Source organism: Euprymna scolopes, chromosome 16 (genome assembly GCF_053919585.1).
Source record: "Euprymna scolopes isolate OS-2025 chromosome 16, ASM5391958v1, whole genome shotgun sequence".
Lineage (NCBI taxonomy): Eukaryota > Metazoa > Mollusca > Cephalopoda > Sepiida > Sepiolidae > Euprymna > Euprymna scolopes.
The window spans coordinates 26,393,101-26,420,632 of record NC_136497.1 but is presented as its reverse complement, the minus strand read 5'-3'; the positions used below and the strand labels follow the sequence as shown (position 1 = coordinate 26,420,632).

The window sequence follows — 27,532 nt, the reverse complement described above, 5'->3', positions numbered from 1 at the left end:
TGTGAACAAAGAAGAAGAAGAAGAAGAAGAAGAAGAAGAAGAAGAAGGGTATTTGTATACTTCCCACCACAAGGAGATGAGACACACTGTCTGAAGTTCGGAGTCTGAAGTCAAGAGAGTGTCCAGAAAGGAGAAGCACTCTAAAAATTGCCTGTGCAGTTTCGTCAACACTTCCCGGTAAGGACATCTCAAGCAGTAAGCAATAAACTCACTCCACTCGTAAGACGGAAAGCAAGATTTGAGAGAATGGACCTCCTAGGACTATGCAAAACCATACATCAGTCCGACAGATCCAAAGTCATTCAATACTCAAAAAATGACCAAGAGTCCGTCAAACGGTGTCGAGGACGTATCTTTAATTGGTATCATTATAACCTACTCAAGTTTCGCCAAATAAGTAAGCATTACCATTTACCATTCTTTCCGCCAAAATGTTGGATGTAATATTACTTTCCTTTTTTTTTTTTTTTTTTTTTTTTTAGAAAACAGTGGATAATCCAATTCTAAAAATAACCTGGATCAAACCTGGCGGCATTTCCTTGCGAGGCGTCTCAGACGATCAACTATAAACCAATACTAACTTATTGAATGAGGAGGTAACGCTTGGGAACATTGCCTCCTAAGACCGAACATGACCATACTCTGCCTTATGTTTTATTTTACGAAGGTTTTAAAATTATATAAGGTTGAGGATCCTATATCGTAGTGCAATGTAAACAGAGAGGGTCAGCGAAGAGGGGGGGCGAGAGGGGGGGGGGGGCGAGAGGGAGGGGGTGAGCGAGAGGCGGATGGCGGAGAATGGATGTATGTTTCGTTGCGATTCAATAAGTGACGTCATTGGTTTTAGGTTGAAAAGTTAGTAACATTTCGCAGTTTATTCGTCTTTTCTTATTGTCAGTTGATCATATATAGCTCAGTTAGTGAAGAAGATGTTCATTTTTTTTCTTTTTTCTTTTTTTTTTTTTTTTTAGTTTTCTATGCGAATAAATTGTTTGCGCCGCAATATCACGTGCGTTACAGTTTGGAAACGATATCCTTATCGCTAATTTCATTAATATTATTAAAATGATTAACATTATCGGAATGAATCATGAATTTGGAATTATCAAGCTTATTCTGTAGTTACACATACGTACACGTCGTAGAAATGCATGAAATGGCCAATAATTCAATTGCTTTATCACGTGTAAATAATGGTTCTACTCATCTCACCTGCTATAAATCACACACGGACACAGATTAATACACTTGATATCGTATTTCTGTTGGTGAAGGAAGAAAGAAAAAAGAAGGTAAAGTAACAAATAATAAGAATTATTGAATAAGGATATTTTTTTCTTTTGTTTATTTAAAGAACTTTGAACAATTTTCAAAGAAAATAGACTAGAATTCGCATCTCAGTATTAATAAAAAAAAAATATCAGAGAATATCTGCCTATATGTTTCCTATATACTTGCCTCCCCATGACGGCAGACTTGGACACAAGGTCGACTTTTAATGTGGAGAAAATCCAGCTCCTCGAAAAGGGGCACTCGGGATAGGAGCAATAATAAAAATTGTCTCAGTCATGAAAGATTTCTCCTTCACTGACCGAGAACAGAAAGGTAAAGTATGAGAGCAGAACAGATACTACACTGTGTTCTTGGTCCGAAGATATGTCTGTATGTTAAGTTTAATTATTTATTTGCAAAACAATATGGTAATACAATATATATATATACATATATACATATATATACACATACATTTATATATATATATATATATGCACACACAAATAAATATATAAACATATATATACACATACATATATATACACATACGTATATACACACACTATATATATATGATGAGTATAATGGAAATAGTATTCCGACGAATTAGAGAAATAAAAAGGAACAAACCGACTTATGTGCTCGTCAACGTTTTCTTTTATTTCATTCATCCAGACGAAATCTCGAAATAAAGACGAAACGTTAATGAACACACACACACACACACACACACACATATATATATATATATATACACACACATACATACATACATATATATATATATATACACATACATACATATATATACACGGACATATATATATACACATACATATATATACACATATATACACACAAATATATAAACATACATATATACGCACATACATGTATATACATACATACATACATATATATATACATACATATATACACACATATACACAGATGCATATATATATTAATATATACACATACATGTATATACACACATACTTATATATACATACACATATACATATATATATATATACAAATATATATATATACATATATTTCCACGCATACACACATACATATGATTGTTGAGCTGGATTAAATCCGACGATATGAAATAAAATGGAGGTGGAATACATATATACATAAATATATACACACATACATATATATATGCACACATACATATACATACATATATATCTACACACACTCATATATATATGCATATACATATATATAAACATACGTATATACACACACACACAGACACACACACACACACATACACACACACACATATATATATATATATATATATATATATACATATATATACACATATATATGAAAATTTGGAGTAAAATTATATAAATTAAAAAATGTACGAGAAATTTATTTATCGATGATTGGCATTCTCTTATGAATATTAATATTTATATAGACTTTGATTTTACATTATGAAATAATTTGTAATCTGTAAGTATTTTAAAATTTTCATTTATTATATTGTATGTGTGTCTGTCTGTCTGTCTTTCTCTGTCTGTGTTGTATGTGTGCGTTAAATGAAGGTATAATATCTTTAACAAAGAAAACCTATCAAAATCAAAAAGCCTCTACAATGTTCAGAAGAGCAATTAAATATATTAAGTAAAACATGGGCAACAGAAGTTATGTTATATTTGTTATTTTTTTATATTATTTTTAGATATTTTCTTAATACAAATGCTTTAAAATTCTAATCTAAATATTCTTGAGTTAGTTTTAAGTTATATTTTATATTTTGTATACCTTTTTTTCATATTTTTATTTAAATATGTTTTTATATGATATAATACATTTTTATATTTTTATTTATTTATATTTTTCTATATCATACATTTTTATATTTTTATTTATTATACATTTTTATATGTCATACACTTTTATATTTTTATTTATTTATATTTTATATATCATGAATTTTAATATTTTCATTTATTTATATTTTTATACATCATACATTTTTATATTTATATTTATGTATATTTGTCTATATAATACATTGTTATATTTTTATTTATTTATATTTTTATATATCATACATTTTTTTTTTTATTTATTAATATTTTATATATAATGCATTGTTATATTTTTATTTATTTATATTTTAATATGTCATACACATTTATATTTTTATTTATTTATATTTTAATATGTCATACTTTTTGATATTTTTATTTATTTATATTTTTGTATATTATACATTTTTATATTTTAATGCATTTCTATTTTTATATATAATACATTTTCATATTTATTTATATTTTTATATATCATATATTTGTATATTTTTATTTATTTATATTTTTATATATAAGACATTTTATATTTTTTAATTTTCATTTTATATATTATACATTTTTATATTTGTATTAATTTATATTTATATATATTTTTATATCTGTATTAATTTATATTTGTATTAATTTATATTTTTATATATTATATACTTTCATATTTTTATTTATTTCTATTTTTATACATAATACATTTTATATTTTTATTTACTTATATTTCATATATCATCCATTTATTTTTATATATAATACATTTTTATATTTCTTATTTATATTTTATAGATAATACATTTTTATATTTGTATTTATTTATATTTTTATATATCATTCTTTTTAATCTTTTTATTTATTTATATTTTCATATATCATACATTTTATATTTTTATTTATTTATATTCTTATATGATATAATACATTTTTATATTTTTAATTATTTATATTTTATATAATATCATACATTTATATATTTTATTTATTTAATTTCTATATATAATTCATTTTTATATTTTTGTTTATTTACATTTTTATATGATACCATATATTTTTATATTTTTAATTATTTATATTTTATATAATATCATACATTTTTATATTTTACATTATTTATATTTTATATATAATACAATTTTTTATTTTTATTTTTATATTTTACATAATATCATAAAATTTTATTTATATTTTTATCTACCATAAATTTTTATATTTATTTATATTTTTATATATCATAAATTTTTATATTTTTATTTCTATATATTTTACATATTATAAATTTTTATATTTTTATTCATTTATATTTTTATATATCATAAATTTTATATTTTTATTTTTATATATCATAAATTTTTTATTTATATTTTATATATCATACACTTTTATACTTTTATTTATTTATATATTTATATATAATATATATTTCTATTTTATTTTCATATATAACACATTTTTATATTTTTATTTATTTATATTTTTTATAGCATACATTTTTATATTTTTAATTATTTATATTTTTATATATAATACATTTTTATATTGGTTTTTATTCATATTTTTATATACTATACATTTTTATATTTTTATTTATTTATATTTTTATATATCATACTTTTTATATTTATATTTATTCACATGTTTATATATCATACATTTTTATATTTGTATTTATATATATAATATATGTATTTTTTTAATAAAATATCATAAATTTTTATATTTTTATTAATTTATATTTTTGTATATATAATATATATAATACATTTTTATATTTTATTTCTTTATATTTTTATATCATATCTAGCATCTTTATATTTATATTAATTTATATTTTTATATAATATGATGCATTTTTATATTTATATAAATTTATATTTATATATAATATCATAGATTTTTATATTTCTATTTATTCATATTTTTGCTATAATATTACGCATTTATTGTATTTGTTTATATATTTTATAATATCATGCATGTGTATATATATAATATTATACATTTTTGTATTATTATGCATTCATATTTTGATATAATATCATACAATTTTCTATTTTAATTTATTTATATTTTTATAGAAATATATTGCATTTGCGTATTTATTAATATTTTTACATATAATATATTTTTATGTTTATGTCTATTTTTTATATATTATCATACATTTTTATTTATTTATGTTTTCTTTAAGATCATACCTTTTACTATTTTTATTTGTGTTTATTTTATATAGTATGTAAGATTTTTATATTCTTATATGATTTCATGCATTTTTATATTTTTATCAATTTATATTTTTATATAATATATTACATTTTTATATTTTTATTTGTATTTTTTATAATACCATGCATTTTTCTCTATTTATTTTCTGTATATTTTGATATGATATACTAAATTTTTATATTTTTATTTGTCTATATTTTTATAGTATATATTGCATTTTATTATTTATTTATATTTGTATATATAATATATTGATATATCTTCATTCATTTATATTTTTCTATAATATAATAAATTTTTATATTAATATTTATAAAATAATTTTATGTATAATATATTTTTATATTTTTATTTATTTTAATTTTATATAAAACAATGAATTTTTATATTATATCATACAGTTTATATTTAAAGTAATTGATATTTTTGTATAATATCATAATTTTGTATATTTTATTAATTTAGATTTTATTTAATATACTACATTGTTCTATTTACATAAATTAATATTTTGATATAATACCATACATGTTTATATTTATATTTATTTAAAATTTTATATAATATCATATATTTTTATATTTTCATTTGTTTATTTTTTATATATGATAATACATTTTTATCTTTATATTTTTCATATTTTTATAAAATATCATAGATTTTTATATTCATATTTGTTTATATTTTTATATAATATTATACATTTTTATATTTATTATAATTTATATTTTATATATATGCATATTTCTATTTTTATAAAATATGATAATTTTTTATATTCATATAAATTAATATTTTATATAATATCATCCATTTTCAGATATTTTTTCTGTTTATTGTTTTAGAAAATATCATAATTTTTTATATTTTATTTATTTATATTTTTATAGAATATAATAAATTTTATATTTTTATTTGTTTATATTTTTATAGAACACCATACATTTTTACATTTTTCTTTATTGATATTTTTATATAATATCAAACATTTTTATATTGTTATTTGCATTTTTATATAATATCACCCATTTTTATATTTATATTTCTTTATATTTTTATATATAATAACTTTTTATATTTTTATTCATTTATATTTTCGTATAATATTATACATGTTTATATTTTTATATAATCATTGTTTATATAATATCATCCATTTTTATATTTTATTTCTTTATACTTTTATATAAATTTTTATATTTTATTTATTTTAGTTTAATATAATATCATATCTTTATATATTTCTGTTTATTTCTATTTTTATATAATGGCATACATTTTTATATTTGTATTTATTTATATTTCCATATGTAATCCATTTTTATATTTTAAGTTATTTATTTTTATATAATATACATTTTGATATTTATTTATTTATATGTTTATATAATATTATACATGTTTATATTTTTATTTATATATAATACTAGACATTTTTATATTTTTTATTTGTTGATGGTTTTATATTAAATACTACATGTTTACATTTTTATTTATTTCTATTTTATATCTAATACATTTTTTTTATTTTTATGAGTTTATATTTTATATAATACCATAAAATTTTATATTATATTCATTTATATTTTTATATAATATCATACATTTTTATATTTTTATTTATTTGTATTTTTATATTAAAAATTACATTTTTATATGTTTATTTGTTTATATTTTATATAAAATACATTTTTATAGTTTTATTCATTTATATTTTTATATAATATCATTAATTTTTATATTATATTTATTTATATTTTATATAATTTCATGCACCTTTATATTTTTATTTATTCATATTTTTATATTAGATATTACATTTTTATATTTTTGTGTATTTATATTTTTATATATAATACATTTTTATAGCATATGTATTTATATTTTTATATAATATCATAAATTTTTATATTTTTATTTATTAATATTTTTATATTAAATATTACAATTTTATATTTTTATTTATTTATATATTTATATATAACACGTATTTATATATTTATTCATATTTTTACATAATATCATAAATTTTTAATATTGTATTGGTTTATATGTTTATATAATTTCATACATTTTTATATTCATATTATTTCATATATATATATATATATATATATATATATATATATATATATATATAAAATATCATAATTTTTATATGTCTTTGCTTATATTTTTATATCTCATGCATTTTCGTATGGATCATCTTCTAATGAGAACATTTAGCTTCGAAATATCATGACCTAAGGAGGTTTTTCTCCATTTTATCGTCTTCTTTCCTTATTTATCTAATGATATAATTAAGTTATATGTAACTTTGATTCCTTATCCTCTATTTCAGCACAAGAGGATCGCATTAAAATAACGATTACTTTGCAGCATTAAAGGGATTTAGCTGTAACATCGAATCAGTGGGTGACTGGAAATACACACACACACAATATATATATATATATATATATCAATGAATTAATATATATACCATGTTAAAGGCGTATTAAGGAGATACAACCCATGAATTAAAACGAGGTTATTAAGAAAAAAATTTACTTTGACTCCTTATCTTCTATTTAATATGTATTTGCCCTAAAGTCAGGGTCTGAGTACGTCAAAGTATAAAAACCTAGGAAGTAGGGTTGTACATATGAATTTTAAAATCCAAGTGCAAAATCAGCTCAATATAAAGGGATTAAGTCCTCTCAAGATAAAGTAGATCAAATGTGAGGCAAATAAATTGAATCGATTGGAATAAGTTCATTTACAAGTTCAAAGAAATGAGGATAAAAATAAACAAGAATGGTGTACGATAGTTTAAGAAACGATATTGAGTTAATTTGGATATAATCACCTCATCAACACAAGAGGATCGCATTAAAATAACGATTACTTTGCAGCATTAAAGAGATAGCTGTAATATCGAATCAGTGGGTGACTGGAAATACACACACACACACAATATATATATATATATATATATATATATATATATATATATATATATATATATATATATATACCATGTTAAAGGCGTATTAAGGAGATAAAACCCATGAATTAAACCGAGGTTATTAAGAAAAGAAAGAAAAAGAAAAAAATAAATAATAAAAAAAGGGCAAAAACATTATTTTTAATTATAAATAATATATGATTGCGACGTCTTGTCAGACGAGTACCACTTCCTCACTAAAAGTCCATGTGCCCGAAGATGACTTTTCAGTCCTGCTAGCGACTTCAACAATCTCAAGCAGACATGACACTGAGGATGGTCATTGGTTAAAATGAAACTAACGACAACGGAACCCGTATCATAGTGCGCTTGGACAACAGAGCCCAGTCACATACCTCACAGATCCAAAGATCTCCAATAATTGGGCGGCAACGTTTGACGTTTCCTACATGTTTTCTTCAGCCTCGCTCCGTATATATATATATATATATATATATATATATATATATATATATATATATATATATATATATATATATATTTAATAGTACAGAAGTTCAGAAAATCATTGGTACCGTTTTTTCTGAACTTCTGTACTATTAAATAAATAAATATTAAGCTCTTATATCGAAAAAGTTTTTCTTTGTAATCGAGCACTTTGTTAGAATTCTTTCCCTCAAAACAGTAAACAAATATATATATATATATATATATATATATATATATATATATATATATAACTACTTCATTTACTCACATAAAATTAATATACGAAAGTATAGATTTATGCGTAAACTTTAAGTATTTACTTCAAAAGTGCACAATACGTAGGTAGAGCTAGTTAGTAATTTATAAAATATATATGGCGATTAAGCTACACTGAATATTCGGCGTTTCATCCATTATAGGATTCGTCAGGCTTATGCGCGAATTCTGTGGTTGTTTCTCGTTTTTATATATGTTGAGGATTTTAGTTAGCCAATCAGCTTTCTAGTATCCACCGCGCCCCTTCCTATCAGCCAATGGGCATGCATTTTATCGAACAAACGATCTGTTTTAGAACTAGGTTAGTGGTTTAAGGCAGACGATTTTCCTCCTTTTATATATATATATATATATATATATATATATATATATATATATAAATATACATATGTGTACACACATACATGTACACATACATATATATATATATCTGATCGTTTATGTATATTCATGTTTAATTTATTTTTTGTTTGTTTCATATATATTTTATAAATTACTATATATATATATATATATATATATATATATATATATATATATACTTAATTTACTCACATAAAATTAATATACGAAAGTGTAGATTTATGCGTAAACTTTAAGTATTTACTTTAAAAGTGCTCAATACGTAGGTAGAGCTAGTTAGTAATTTATAAAATATATAATCGCCATATATATTTTATAAATTACTTACTATATATATATATATATATATATATATATATATATATATATATATATATAGTAATTTATAAAATATATATGGCGATTAAGCTACACTGAATATTCTGCGTTTCATCCAACTATAGGATTCGTCAGGCTTATGCGCGAATTCTGTCGTTGCTTCTTGTTTTTATATATGTTGAGGATTTCTAGTTGGCCAATCAGCTTTCAAGTATCCACCGCGCCCCTTCCTATCAGCCAATGGGCATGCATTTTATCAAACAAAGGATCTGTTTTAGAGCTAGGTTAGTGGTTTTAGGTGGCCGTTCTCCTTTTTTTTTTATACATATAAATATACCTATGTGTACACAATAATGCACATATATATATACATATATATATATATATATACATATATATGTGTGTGTGTGTGTGTGTGTGTGTGTGTGTGATCGTTTATGTATATTCATGTTTATTTAATTTATTTATTTGTTTGTTTTCTATTGTTATTGTTAGTTTTAAAGCTATTTTGTATCGCTATCCTAGAGTAAGTTTTATTTTGTGAACACAGTTGTTTGCTATTTCCCGCCTACAGTTTAATAGCTTAATCGCCATATATATTTTATAAATTACTAACTAGCTCTACCTACGTATTGAGCAATTCGGAAGTAAATACTTAAAGTTTACGCATAAATCTATACTTTCGTATATTAAATTTATGTGAATAAATGAAGTATATATATATATATACTAGTTGCACCCTGATACGCGTTGCGGTGGCTCAGTTTGGTGTAATGGAAAAATATCTAAAAAAAGAAAAAGCGAAAATGTATGTTTCTGATATTGTAAGTGCAGCAATCGTGAATAATCCGCTCCAAAAATGAAAAAAAAAAGGCGAAAATGAAAAAAATAGTACTCTTGCAGAATTTGATCCGGATCCTCGGGAGTTCCCGTCAATCATAGCTAGGGCTTGACCAGTAATCACTGGATTAAGCCGAGCATTGCTAAAATGTTGAAACGCTAAATCGAGTTTTTTTTTTTGTTTTGTTTTTTTGCTGTTTTTGTATTAAAAAAATGTGAGTTTTTAATTATTATTTGGGTGAAGGTTTTTTTTTTTACTACACATAGATGCGAAAACGTTGTCAAAAAGCAATATAACAAATAAATGTTATCAAAGGCAAGATAAGTTACTTTTCTACCCACCTGGATAAGTTTTTAGTATTTTTATTTAATGTAAAATGTTTAATCGGCTCGAAAATCATAGTGTTTATCGATGTCTTTGAAAAAAAACAAACGGCGGCAGACTCTCTGTTGAATACATTAAGTTTGGGAAAATGAGTTAAAACTAAAAAACTATACAAAATACTGTCAGAAACCTAACAAATATATGTTACCGTGACATAGGCTGACATATATTCCGTGGATTCTAACAGCATTCTGTATAGTTTTTTTTTAATTTTAACTTCTTTTCCCAACTTTAACGTAATCAACAGAGAGTCCGCCGCTATTTGTATTTTTCAAATACACCGATAAACACTGTATGTTTTTCGAGCCGAATAAACATGTTTATATTAAATAAAAACACTAAAATTATCCAGTTTGGTAGAAACGTAACTTATCTTTCCTTTGGTAACATTTATTTGTTATATATTTGTTATATATTTTCTTTTTGACAACTTTTTCGAACATATGTTTATAGTAATACAAACCCGAAATGGGTGGGGTATTTTCCTGTTTATTGTTTTTAGCATTTGTGGACGTTAAGTAATTTGTTAATTTGGTGCTTATGTATTTTTGGTACAGCGGTATTTTAAATATTTTTTCCAAGTTAAATTTAAATTTCATTATATTTTTTTTTAAATAAATTATTAGTTAGAAGCACAGAATAGTTACAAAACACCCTACCCTCTCCTTGGTAAAAATGGCTGTAAAAATAATAGTATTATTTCAACACACTACCAAAATGCATATGTACCATAAATTTTCTTGAAAAAACTTTTCAGTCCTTTCACTTAGCAATTTACGGTTTTAATAAAAAAAAAATCATATTTTCTTATATAAAAACAACTTCTGTTTACAAAAACAAATGTGTACTGCCAATTTTGTTAGAAAAATCTTTTTTACAACAAATATCGTTTTGTTAAGGTCCTGCACGTCTTGTTTACTTCCAATTCCTGCTTCACGGCCATGAAAAACGCACCTTCTGGGGAGCATTTTCATTTTTTTTCTTTTTTTTTTTTTTTGCCTGATACAACAAAGAAGTATATTTTTCAGCACGATAACATCGTCTACATATGGACGAATGCACCCATTCACAAAGCTGGCAATATCAAGAGGTTCTTGGAAGAGCATGATATTCCATGTTCGGATTGGCCTGCACAATCTCCAGACCTCAATCCTATCGAAAACGTATGGCATTACATCAAGTAACAGCTATGCAATGATAAAATTTCAAATCTGGAAGAACTTTGGACAAAAATTAAAGAAAAATGAGATGCCCTTTCGCTGGGGTATTGCCGCAGTCTAATTCAAAAGAATGCCCTAAAATTTGCAGACTGTCGAATTTCAAAAAGGCTATGCTACCAAATATTAACTAGTTCATTGTGTTCCTGTTATATTTGTGTTGCATTAATGTTCTAAAGTTTCGTTGAAATAACAATTTTCCATTGTGCAGAGTTTCTTTCTGCCTTCTCGTGTTGAAGTTAATTTTTAAATTGACGTGAACACTAGGATATTTCAGTTAAAAGTCAATTATGAACATGTAAAATTATAGAGGAATAAAAGGCGAATCAAATGAGGTATAGGTTGTTTAAACTGTTACATTAAATTTAGCTTAAATTTGCGGTTTTTTTAAAAAATGACAAGTGTGGACTTTCTGTTTGGCGGCATTATATATATATATATATATATATATATATATACATATATATAGTCATCCACATACAGTACTGTTTCGCAGCTCATCATTGCGGCTTGACAGGCAACTACCTCAAGCCAGGATTGAAATCCGACCGTCTGTACGACAGTCAAGGATCCGAACCATTACGCTATTGGCGGCTGTTGAGCGAGTAGTGAGTTTAACGATGTTTTGACATCGTCCGAATATATATATATATATATATATATATATATATATATATATAGATATATATATATATATATATATATATATATATAATTTAACCACCACTCTCATAATCTTTAACCTTTAAACCTTTATACCTCCTCTTTTTATCTCTCAATCTATTAATTTATTCTATCTCTATTCCTATCTTCATCCCTACTTTTATATAGATCCCTATATTTTTATTTTTATTTTTCTATACACTATAACTTAATCCCTATCCAATAGGCAAAGCAAATCAACACAGACCTCTAAATATTAAACCAACAACATGTATTTTAAACATATCTTACAATGCGTCTACCTAACCTCGCATTATTAACTACACACGTGTATTTATTTATTTATCCTAACTTTACTTTATTTACTTAGTATAAATGTACACATGTCTATGTATATATATATATATATATATATATATATATATATATATATATATGTCTGTATATTTATATTTTTATGAATACGTATATTTATATAATTATATGTACCTGTATATGGGTACATGTGTATGTATTTATGTACGTATGTATGTACATCTACTTCTTACTGGAGATCTCTATGTATATATGTAGGTATATATATATATATATATATATATATATATATATATATATATATATATATATATATATATATATATGAGTATGTATACGTATATAGGAGTTGTATGTATGTCTGCATATACATTGTTTATATATACATATGTGTATGTGCGTATGTCTCTGTATGTAGATGTGTAGAAATGTACATATGTATGTGTCTGTATGTACGTGTATTTGCGCGTGCGTTGGCGTATGTATTAACCCTTAACTACCGAAAAACAACTCATTGTCAACTGAAATGAACAAGTCGACTTATGGTGACTACGAACATTCTAAATGGAACCTTTTATTTGTCAAACACATATGACACTTACACAAACCGTTTCTCTCGCCCCCTCTCTTTCTCTCTCTTCCACTCTTTCTCTCTGTCTTTCTTTCATCTACTTCATGTACCTGGCTAAACAACCAAAAAGCAGTCAAAATTTTAAAATCTAAAAATTGAAACTCCTCCCCTCTCCTCTCCTTACTTCCGCCTTTTTTACCATCCTCTTTCCGCCTTCCCCTCGCTATATCCATATATCTCCACCCACACTTACCTATGTGAATCTGCTATCACTACACACACTACAATCTAACGTATTTTAACCTTCAAAACTTAAATACTGTCGATACCCGTCTCCCACCCCCTTATTATCTCTCCCCCACCGCCTTTTTTTTTCTCTCGTATTTCCTCTAAAACACTTCTTTCAAATACTGGCAATCATTTCTGTAAGGTCTAACGAGGCTGTTGGATCGTAAACATGATCCAACATCCGAAACATATGTAACCAAACAAATTAAACGGTAATAAAAAAAATAAAACACATATTTGTTCTGCAATAGTATTGAGCACTCTCTTCGGGTTTTTACTAATTACTAGTTTTACTAAATATATATATATATATATATATATATATATATATATATATATATATATATATATATATATATAGAGAGAGAGAGAGAGAGAGAGAGAGAGAGAGAGAGAATCCACGTTAAGGAAGTGTTCGTATGATAAAAATCTATATTAATACTTAAAAGTTAATCGGACTATCTATATAAATTGTCTGTATGTCTGTCTGTGTGTCTGTCTGTGTACTACCAAACTACTCTGTCAATTTCCAGTCTACAGATTCCCGATTTGATATACGGTGTATTGAGATTTGGAAAAATCTTTTTAATCGGTTTTCGGCCAGAAATTTGGTTGTCAAAGGGTCAACGTTTAACGAGTTAACCTTTGAAAACGCTACCAAACTCCACCGCTGATTTTGGGTCTAAACACTTGAAATTTTAGATGTAGGTTACTTAGATATGGATCAAACTTTTTAATTTGATTTGAGCCCCAAAAAATAAATGTTAAGGGGTCAGAATTGGGATCAAAGGTTTTTAAAATGTGACCCCTGCAGTCTCTACCAAATTCAGATAAGGTAAGCTTTTTAATCAGTTTTTGGACGAAAATTGGCTGCCAAGAGGTCAAAGTTGAAAAAGTTGACATTGCAGACTTCTCCGCCAATTTTTGGTCTAAACACTTTAAATTTTAGATGTAGGTTACCCAGACAACAGTCAAACTTTTCATATATATATATATATATATATATATATATATATATATATATATATATATATATTATTTTTAAAATATAATTTTTAAAATATAATTATCCACTGACACGTGTTTCGTCGTCTACGACTCATCAGAGTAGCTGAATCTAGCGACATTCGAAATCAGGACCCCACGGTAAGAAGCCTAAACCTCTATCATGGGACCACCTCGCTGTGGGGTCCTGATTTCGAATCTGATGAGTCGTAGACGACGAAACACGTGTCAGTGGATAATTATATTTTAAAAATATATATATGCCGCTCCCCATTTAGTGGGTAACAAATTGGTCAAAGGGGAAATTATTCCTGACTCGCATTTAGGTAAAAGTGCACTTTCGTATAAATAATTGAATTCGTTCAAAGAGTATCCCTAACAAAAAACAAAACAAATAAAAACATATATATATATATATATATATATATATATATATATATATATATATATATCGGGTGACCCAAAAAAACAAAAGCTAAATGGAGGCCATCTCGAACATATGCTGTAGAACGGAGAAAAAAAGGCCAAAGCCCCTAGTGTTTTGATGTGCTGTTTTGACTATTATAAACTAGTTATGACCAAAGTTTCATTTAATTCAGACAAAACACTAAGAAACGGGGCCTAATTAGAGTGGGGGCCCGTTTTCTTTCGGGTCACCATATATATATATATATATATATATATATATATATATATATATATATATATATTCTTACGAATTTGTTTTTTGTTCTTTCTTTTGTGTATTGATATTCATATTAACCCTCCTTCTTTCTATTTATTTAAAAAGGAAAATACCACTTTGTTATATATGGGTCATGGGATTGTATTCATATGTAAAAGATCTAGCTAATTTTCATATTCTTTTAAACATTCATTTTAATGATTTTCTTATCAGGTTTTTTTTTTTCGATTTTCTTATGAGATGATCATCTTTAGTTAACTATTACGTGTAATTCTATTCATGCAGATATTCTACATGATTTATACTTGCGTAACATTTGCGTAAAAAGGTTATAGTAAACACAACCCTTTTTCTATACATATTTATTTGTTTAAAAATTTTGCTTATCAAACTCCTCCTAGAGTTTTTTGTCTGCAGACATGAAACTTAACATATAGGGTATTCAAACCCATGCTAAACTTTATATTTGGGTTTTAGCTGGGAAAAATCGGTGCAAAAGTGTTAAATTTAAATAATGGCATTTGCCAGATGAAGGTCAAACGACGGTATTACGAATATGCATGCGTGACGTTATAGCTATTGCTACGTGTTTTAATTTTTAGCCTTGCAACAAACATGCCTTCGCAGATACGGCATTAACGTCAAAGGAAAAAATAAATTTTATACTAAACCTTTCAGTTTCGATTCTCGTTGGTGGCGCACAGGTCATTTTTATTTTAATTTTCTAACTTTTCAAATTATTACTATATATTGGGTCCAATATAATCTATAATATAAATCTCACTTGTCTGTTTAAAAGTATGTATGTATGTATGTATGCCTTAAACTTTCGATATAGGTGACGGATTTTTATGAGATCGGTATCATTTTGAATCTCAACCCTTCGGACGATAATTATGGAAAAAAAATTGCCAAAAACATTCATTCCCTCATCCTCAACTGGGCATTTTTGTACAGGGAGGTCGATGTTTTCGCTGACACTTTTTGCAAGTCAGTCAACCCTCGCGTCAACGACATCGCTTAAAATGCGTTTTTTTTCGACTACCTGTGACGTCACAATCACGGAAGACACATCGGTAAGGCAGTTTATTTTTTTCACTTCTTTTTCCTTTGGCGCGGTACGGGTTCGAGCCTGCTTCCTACTACTTTTTTTTTTTTTTTTTGCTCAATCAACACCCTTACCTCCACTTTCTTTTCTGTCTTCGCGTCACGGGTTCGAGCTTGCCTGCCTATTACAACTTTTTTTTTTTTTTTTTTTTGCTCAACAAACACCTCCAGTATAATAATAGATACGAAATCTGCATTAATCAAAATATATTTAAGGGTATTTTACGATTGGGCAATGCCTGGCGGCCTGCTAGTGTATATATATATATATATATATATATATATATATATATATATATATATTACTTTCTATATATATATATATATAACTTATATATAACATATATATATAACTTATATATAACAAATTCGACTTTATCGGTTTTTAGCCGATAAAAATATCTGTTAATGGTCAAGATTGAAAAAAATGAAACTTAGCAGGTGTGGGGTTAGGGTTAGGGTTAGGGTTAGTTAATTCGACTAAACGAGTTACTTCTACACGCGCACAAGTATAAAGTTTGTAACAACAACATTTTTTAAAGCTTTTATATGCGTCTTAGTTCAGATAGTAACGTATAACACTGAAGCGCTAAATGTTTTGGTTTCGATTCCAGCTGGTAGCGCAAATGTTATATTTTTTTAAGCTTTTTAAATCACTATTATATATTGGGTACAATATGATAATCAATAGAGAATTGGCTTTTTAGTAATAATAAGTATGAAATCTGCACGAATCAAAATAGTATATTTATGTGCATTTTACGCCCGGGCAACGGGGGGGGGCGGTCTGCTAGTAAAGTGTAAAATGAACTTAATGTGCGTGTGAGTAAGAGAAACATGTTGGGGAGACAAGTTTTATGTGAGCGTGTGTGCACACGCGCGCTTACCAAGGGAGATAATTGAAAAATACTATTTCTTTTACATTAACATAAAATATTATTTGAGAATAATCACACGCAGATATCAACGTAAATATTGCAAATCATTTTAATGATATTTGAAAAAATAAAACAATATGCAATAATATCAATCTTTTTCGTGATAATTATTTGACGGCGCACATAAATTTTGTAAATATTTCTTTCTTTTTTAAAAATTATCAAAGAAAAAAAAAATGATAGCTCAGTTGATAAAAAAATCTGAGCCAAATATGAAAAATACAGTAAACTTAAGGTGCTTCTTCGTTATTAGAGCGAAATTCGAAAATCGAAATATTGAATTTCAAGTAAAACCAATCGTATCGAAAATTGAGTTTTGCTAACAGAAAAAAAGAAACCGGAGAGTTCGACTGTTGACAAGGGAGGTAATAATTTTCTGAAATGTTAAGCCAATTTACCAAAACTGAATTTTCGTTAATTGCTTTCGAAAACTATTTAATTAATAATTATTTTTTACTGTATAGTTTTTCATAATTTTTGGATATGTTCATTACTGGGATATGACAAGTAGATATCATTAGTTTTATATGAAATTTAATATTTTGATTTTCGAATTTCGCTCGATTAACGAGGGAGCACCGAACTTTAGATAATGTTAAGAAACTGAATCTGACACGTTTCGCTTTTATTAGTCAAGGAATGGTTTGAAGGTCATGAGAATGGTATCAATTTTAAAGCGAATAAAATATGGAAGTTGTGAATCAAAGTTTAATAATATCGCATTTTTCTAAGCAGACAATATTTATTTCCACTGGTTAGATACCCAATTTAGGGGCTTTAAGGGTTATATTTGTGTGTATATACTGTTTGATATTTAGATGTGTATAAATGTAGCGTACCGATATGTATATGTATGTATGTATATATATATATATATATATATATATATATATATATATATATATATATATATAAAGCTGTGAAAAATATAGCAATTAAGCTACATAAAACCATCCGTGTTTCATCACTGTTAAGAATCGTCAGGCTAAAATGCCTAACATTTCTTTACGGAGATGATGAAACGCGAAAAGACTCTTTGTAGCTTAATTGCTATATATTTTCATAACTTAATACCTAGCTCTACTCCCTTATTGAGCACTGACAAAGTAAATACTGAAAACCAACACAAAATATTATATCTCCTCACAATATTTTATGTGCACATGAAATCACACACACACACACACACACACACACACACATATATATATATATATATATATATATATATATATATATATATATATATATATATATATATTCACGTACAAAATTTTAGCCAGAAGAAATATATATTGGTTTTGGTTGTAAAACTCTGTTGTCCTACGTTGTCGTCGTAAACCAAAATTTCGGCGTACATATTTCACTCTGAAAGTAATTCCATATAAAAACTGGCGCAAGAAAACAGTTCGTCTATCAAGCACACCAACCTGTTCGTACTACTAAGAATTCTTCAACAATTTCTCTCTCTCTCTCTCTCTCTCTCTCTCTCTCTCTCTCTCTCTCTCTCTGGTCGTTCCCTTAGTTCCATTAAAAATGACATTGCCACAGCCTAATGAATGAATAGAAATGTGCGGTGGATGACATTGCGAATGCTACGACGAAATGTTGCAAGAATTTTGACATCGGAGTTGCAAACGCAGCCGCATCGGTTCGAGGGAAGCGGGTCCATAGAGGAAGTGGTGGTGGGAGCGGCGATGGTGGTGCTAGAGCCGTCACGCGAGATGTGCTGTAATGCTTTTCTAATACGATCATTCGAAACACTTACGATGTTAAATCTATGCTTATTTTATTTCGTCTAAGTGGTATATTTACGAATATGAAAAAAAGGACAAAGGATAAGAAGACGAAATAGTGCGAAGAGGAGGTGGGGGGTAGGGTTAGGATGGGAGGATAATAAAAATGTTCCTTTAAAACGTGAAAAGAAATGATATTACTTAAACTTCATGCACACACATACATGTGCAACAGTATGAAAGTACATTTATATAGTTGATCGATTTAAATAGATATCAATTTCAATAAGCAATACTCGTGTATATATATATATATATATATATATATATATATATATATCGTATGAGAGTGCGCTTGCGCACGAGCACACGTGTTATATATTATGTGTTTTTTTAACCATTTTCGCGGGTAATATGACGATTTAGTTCACAGGGATGGGAATAAACAAAGAATATCGCATAGTGAAAAATAAAGATTCATACAGGATTCGAACTTGCCTCGCAGACTAAATAAACCCCCAAAATCATATGTCATTATATTTAAATTTATATCTTTGAGGATACAGTAAACCTCTTTTCACTTTTTACATGTTCAATAACATATATATATATATATATATATATATATATATATATATATATATATATATATATATATATATAGGCGTATGTGTGCATGTGTATGTGTATGTGTATGTGCGTGTGTATGTGTTCTCTTTATTTCATTGGTGGTATTAACACTATTACACTTTTAAAAAATTCAGATTTCACACTAATCGTCAACGACATCGGAGGTATACATTTCCACTCTCAACGAAGGCTGACCCTTCGGGTTAATACTACCAGCAAAATGAAGAGAAAGAAAAACACTAAATCTTCTATGAATAAGTTGGTTTTACAACGAAAGTCTAAGAAAGAAAAAAATGATTTTTATCATTTAATAAAAAAATTATATAGCATTATTCGGTTTCAAAAGCGTTCAAATTAAATTTATGTAATAATGTTTTCAAACATGTGACCAAATCTCTCTCTCTCTCTCTCTCTCTCTCTCTCTCTCTCTCTCTCTCTCTCTCTCTCTCTCTTTCATATATATATATATATATATATATATATATAATCAAGAAGTAAAAATTAAGTTTACAAATCAAAAGCTCTTGTAAACTTAAAGAGAATATAAATATTAATATTTATATAGTAATCCCAACGATATAAAAAAAGCTCAATACAACCAAAATAAGAAATAGAGCTTGTCATAAAAGAACACAATAAAAAATGCAAATTATAATTTACAAGAATTTGTTCGACAGAATACTCCAAATGGAATTTATGTGTGTGTGTGTGTGTGTGTGTGTGTGTGTGTGTGTGTGTGTGTGTGTGTGTGTGTGTGTGTAATTTGAGGGAGGGGGTAAATGTATTTATAGATTTTACTCCATGTCAAGGTGCACGTGTTTTCGCATAATCATGTCGACACGTGAAGTCGAATCTTGCTTTTGGGCAATTAATACGGGAGTCCGAGACAAGTAGGCATTTCGACATGGCACTTATTCTACTGACCGCATTCGTATCGACATTCCAGACAGTGCATAGTTAGTGGAATTGCATTCCCTATAATGCGTTTACCCTGAAAACACATTTTCCGGGACATTTACGTACAATTATCTATCTATCTATCTATCTATCTATCTATCTACTCTTATATAAACGAAGTGTGTGTGTGTGTGTGTGTGTGTGTGTGAGTTCGTTCCCTATGGACTCGGAAACGGCTGCACCGATTATTTTGTGATTTTACACGAAAGTACTTGATGTATATGGGAGTGTTCTTACGTAGGTTTTGTATCGAAATACATCTGATAAGTTTCGAAAATCGATAATCGAAAAAATCCGATTAAAGAAGGAGTCCGATTTTGACGAAAGATAACATTTTATACAACCTAACATCACAAATGTATTTAAAAAGTTTTAACACCGCACAAGCAGAAAGGTCCGGCCTATAAAATTAATTGCAGATTCTTTTATAAGACAGTGGCGCGTTCGAAATGAATGTTTATTTTTAGAACACAAACTGAACCATGATACTTGACTTTTGTACGTTTAACTTTATTCAAATGATTATGTAAAAATAATTTCATAAAATTAACAATTGGTTCTTTGATAAGACAGGGGCGCGTTCGAAATGAATGTTTCATAATTGAATTATGATACTTGACTTTTGCATCTTAAACTTTAAGTGAAGCCATTATTTTCAGAAAATTTTATAAAAACAACAATAGGTTCTTTACAGTGCAATGTAGACTATAATCTATTGTGGACTAAGTCCTCACACCACAACTCATTTTTGGCAACCCGCTCTTTGTATTAGTACAGGTCTGAATATTCTCTGTTTCAGTTTGTACTTCTCCTCACACCACAACTGATTTTTGCAACCCCCTCTTTGTAATACAGGTCTGAATAATCAGAAAATCTGAATTGTTTTTGACAAAAACTTTAAAATAATTTTTAGATTAAATTTTTTTAAACTTCTTTCAGAATAGAAAATCTTTAAAATTTAATAAGGAACATATTTCATATAGGTTTCATTAACAAATATTCAGTACATAACGAGAAAAATAGAGATGAAAATTTCGAAATGACTGTCTGGCTGGTTACGGTCAATAGTAGTCCTCGCCATCGAAAATCTTTGTTATTGTTATTTTATTATTATTATTATTATTATTATTATTATTATTATTATTATTATTATTATTATTTAAAACATGTGTTATACTCTTTCGCGCGAGGACTATATATATATATATATATATATATATATATATATATATATATATATATACATTAATGAAAACAAAGGGATGTAGTGTTACCTGATATACACAATGATAAACCTAAAACTAATATAAATAACAGTATTCATATATAGAAAATGTAATCCCAATCGAATTAAAAAAGCTCAATACACAATAGAGAGTAGAGCTATGAGAGAAAGAAAATTAAAACTGTAAGTTGAACTTTACAATCAAAATTTATTGTTCGACTGAATACTCCAAAAAACAATTTACAGCAGTGCAGTAGTCCAAAGAGAAGTATGTTCCTAGTCAAATGGGATCTAATAGTAAGAAGAGAGAAATCCCAAATGAGAACCTTCATCCTCGGCTTAAAAAGAAAAAGTGATTTCAAGCGGATGAAAAAAACAAAAAAAAACAAAAAAAAAAAAAACACCGTAAAAGCTGGTAATTACTGTAACCGGAAATTGTCTAGACAGAATGAAACAGATCTTTCTATAAAGATATTCGATGTCATTATTAAAAGCAAAAGTGTAGGATTGATGATTATAATTTTTTAAGTGTTGCAGAATCATAGTTTATTAAGGCTGTCAAAATGTCATTATAATGATAAAGATGACAAAATAATAATAATAATAATAATAATAATAATAATAATAATAATAATGATAATAATAATAATAAATCCAAAATAATTCTAATAATAGTATAGTCAATTATCTATCTCCTTTAACTATTAGATCCCATTTGACTAGGGACAGACTCCTCTGTGGGCTACTGCCCGGAAAAAACAATTTGCATTATTTAAGCTGTTTTGTAAACTTTCCAATCGGATTTTTGAGAACTTTCCAATCGGATTATATGCATCGTCCGTGGCCTTCGTTATAAAGATGGCCGGCCAGCTGAAAAAATGACGTCATCGCCGAAGTCCCAACAAGATAGATATGTGGAACTCTTGACTGTCAATAATGAACAGTAATTTTTACAGACAGCGTTACAAAACTTCAAAATGGGATTGAAATAAAGAAATAAAGAAAGAACACGATGATTTATACTGAAACTCATCTAATATTAATAATAAAAAAATAATAAAAAAACACAAGTTGTTTGTTTAAGTATTATAAGCAATTGAATATTTCGTTGTATTATAGATTTTAAAGATTAGAATGCGTTCTTTAATTACTTATAAATTACATTTTAAAAAAATGAAGGAACACGATTTGATTTGTAGTAAACTTGAAGTTTATTTGATATAATTAAATGAAAATTATGCATGTAAGATTATGAATATTTGAAGCAGAACACAAGCAAAATATTTGATATGAGTTAAGACAATAAACAAATATTAAAATTAAACTATTTTTTTGATCAAAATGAATTTTTTTTAATCAAAATGAATTTTTTTTTTAATCAAAATGATTTTTTTTTTTTAATCAAAATGAATTTTTTTTAATCAAAATGAATTTTTTTTAATCAAAATGAACCACAATCAAAAAAACAATATTTTTAAAAATCGAAATGAATTTTTTTTTTAAATCGAAATGAATATTTTTTAAATCATTTGAACAATATTTTTTTAAATCAAAACTGAAAAACGAACGATGAATTAGTTTAACTGAAAAACGAACGATGAATTAGTTTAACTGAAAAACGAACAATAAATTAGTTTAACTGAAGAACAAACGATAAGTTAAAATTAAAATCAAACAAATAATGTTAGTATAAACAAAGTTACTAATGCAGAAATATTTAAAATATTAAATACATCAGACATTATAAAAATCCATTGTGGAATTTAATTAAAAGTTTGAATTTTTCTGAATTTTTTTTTTTTTTTTATTAATGTTGTCATTCTCCTTGCGACAAAAATTATTTATGAGGGAATTCGAAGAACTCCATATGAGCATTTTTTCAATTTGTTGTATAGGGTGACCCTCATCACACGAGTCAACATTAAATAAAAGATGTTGATCAGCCAAAATATTTAAGGTTATATACATGGCTAATTTTCTTTGATGAATAGAATGAAAGAAAGAATCGCATTTAGTAAGTTTATTTATGACTATATAATTATATAACACAAAATTATTAGTTGTATCATTTGGGTATAACAGAGAACCTCTGTAATTACCCTGAAAGTAGCTGTTTATTTCAGCTATTTCTTCAAGAGTATCTCTCCCAGATATTAAGTTTTTGCAACTATTGCATTTCAATTTTTTAAAAACTGCATGACAGCAATAGCCTGCTAAGTATAATATAACAGGAAGTACTGCTTTGCACCGATTAATATCATCTTCTGTTACATCTATGTTAAATTTATAAACATCTAACTGTTGTTCTGTTGTCATTTCATCCCAGTTAGTTTCTTGTAAATTCTTCAAATCAATAGTTTGGTTATTAAGTGGTAAACTCAATTTTAAAACTGATAACATTCTAAGTTTTTTTTTCACATTCATACACTTGACGTATCGATATATTATACTGATCCCCGCTAAGTTGCCGATACTGGCCAAACCTTGCCTCAAGGTTATCTGTCTGAAACTTTCCTGGTAACATATACACCATGTTCAGTTTACTAATGCAATATTTAGTTAATTCTAAAATTGCGTAAGTTGTATGGTGCAAAGCAGTATATGTTTCCTTTGTTAACTTACCAGTTCTTCCAGGTATGCTATTCCAAGTTTCTAACCAGTCACAGAACATAGAGAGAAATCTGTAATTATCACCATTTAATGTAAGTGGATTTGCATATTTATTACGAAGCTGAAAACCTTTATTTGGTGTTTTCACATTCAGTATTGTCCACCAAATATAAAATATTTGTATGTATTCTGCGATTTCTGCATAATTTGGCAAGCATTCCTGTTTACCTAAGGTTAGCAAACCTTGAATAGTATATTCGTTGAAAATTTGCAAAACCAAATTAACATTTTGCCTTTCAAAAGTAGTGGGAGAAAGGGCCTTTGCAGTCAACTTATAACAATATTTTAAAAGCGATTGAGATTCTATCGCATAAAGTTTATGCAAACTAGAAAATGGACCATTTTGGATGTTATCCAATTCATGATTTCCATTATAACAAAACTTTGGGAACATCATGCATTTACTTTCATCTTTTTGGTCAAGCCAATTGTTTCTAATGCATTTTAGTATATGTACTGAGTCGAATAAGAAAAAAAGAGGTCTAGACGTTATAAATGGATGTGGATAGACAATTGAAAGCTTTGCTGGGCTACAAACGAAAGCCATGGCTTTTTTATTTATTGCATTATTATCTGTTATAACACATAATACTCTAAAGCCTATCTCCTCTAAGCCAATTATTAAACGTTTGATTATGTCAAATAAGTTCTCAGCTCGAAGACATTTAGTTGGCATAACATGCACAACATCCTTATATTGTGAGAGAATACATTGCTAAGCATAAAAGCAAATGCACTTGTGGCAGGTTCATTGCTGTTGTTAGCTAAACCAACAATATTACCACCTTTATAATCAAGATAAGGTTTGAGATGTATTTCATCAATAAGTAAAGATACTGTGGTGTCTTTCGGCATTAGTAACTTGAATTTATTTTTTAATATACATGAGGAAATTGTTATATTGTTCAATTACAGGATTCATAGACATTGATAAGGTTAATCTCCTGATAGTTGAATAACATGGTAAAATCACATTTTTAGTGTCTCTTAACAGTCTGTACCCTCTAGGGGAGCAGTTATATAATAAAGAAGAGAATATCATCATTTCACTTGAATAATTAACCTTATTCATTGTCATTATATTTATTTGTTCATAAATGAATTTAATTGAATTGACATATTTGAATGACTCATCTTGTACTAATAACAAAAATGACAAGATTAATTTTAATAAAGAAATTGTATTTGACGTTTTGGTTTGCTGTTCTTCGATGTCCATTTTTTTTTTTCATGTCTTCCATCAAAATCTGTAAAGTATTTTTATCGGTTACATGTTTAGGAACCTTATACTCTCCTATAGAACTCATGTTAACATCATTGCAGAATACTGCAACGGCCAAGTCCGATTCAATTACAAGGGACATTTTTATCTTTGGGCATGGGCATCTGTATATATGATATATCATAATAGTATTTTCCTGCCTAATAAAAGTCCAATAATTTTTATTTGGGAAGTTCAAATTTGTTTCCAAATCATCGATGCTATAGAAAATGTTACGTTTTTGTAACTCTAACTCGTCAGCAACACTTTCACATAAGGCACGCTTAAGGGCAGAGTTTTCTAAACGCATTTTCTTTGCGTTAGGGGACTCTCTAAAAGTGGTTGATGATGATAAATAGGAGGGACAGTTTGGTAGTATTCTAGGAATAGCACCATCTCTAAGACATGGATTTTTTAATTTAGCAGTGATTGACTTTCCGGTTTTTTCATCAAATGCTGTAGTCTCTCGCCGTATGTCTTCAGGTCGAAAATGAAGTTCACATACCTAAAGAAATAATTTAAAAGAAAACCGTACCATATGTTTGACTTTTACAAAAATTACGGGTTTGTATTATTGTACACATAGATTCGAAAAAGTTGTCAAAAAACAAATATATAACAAATAAATGTTATCAAAGGCAAGATAAGTTACTTTTCTACCAAACTGGATATAATTTTGGTGTTTTTATTCAGTGTAACATGTTTATTCAGCTCGAAAAACATGCAGTGTTTACCGATGTATTGGAAAATTCAAAATGGCGGCCGACTCTTAAGCACGGTAAGTTCGGGAAAAGGTGTTATAAATAATAAACTAGACAAAATACTATTAGAAATTCGCTCAATATATATTACCGTGACATAGGTTGACATATATTCGGTGTTTTTTAAATAGTATTTTGTCTAGTTTATTATTTATAACACCTTTTCTCGAACTTACCGTGTTTAAGAGAGAGTCGGCCGCCATTTTGAATTGTCCAATACATCGGTAAACACTGCATGTTTTTCGAGCTGAATAAACATGTTACATTGAATAAAAACACAAAAAATATATCCAGTTTGGTAGAAAAGTAACTTATCTTGCCTTTGATAACATTTATTTGTTATATATTTGTTTTTTGACAACTTTTTCGAATCTATGTGTACAGTATACAAACCCAAAATTACATGACAAAAAAACGATAAGATAGAAAAATAATTATTAATGAATTTTTTTTTGTTGTTGTTGACTAAAATAGTCATAAACAGTTTTTGGTAAATATGAAGAATTACTTCACCTTGGAAAATTCCTTTATAATTCCTAATTTTATAGATTTTTG

General features: G+C 26.7%; 1 protein-coding gene across 1 annotated transcript in view; it reads left to right on the top strand.

Moving 5' to 3' along the window:
* Window positions 1-969: 969 nt before the first annotated feature.
* LOC145295892 (lysophosphatidic acid phosphatase type 6-like) overlaps window positions 970-27,532 on the top strand; it is a 232,033-nt gene continuing 205,470 nt past the window's right edge. The window contains exon 1 of the mRNA XM_080141647.1: window positions 970-1,292. The gene's annotated coding sequence lies outside the window, so the exon portion shown is untranslated. The remainder of the gene's footprint in view (window positions 1,293-27,532) is intronic.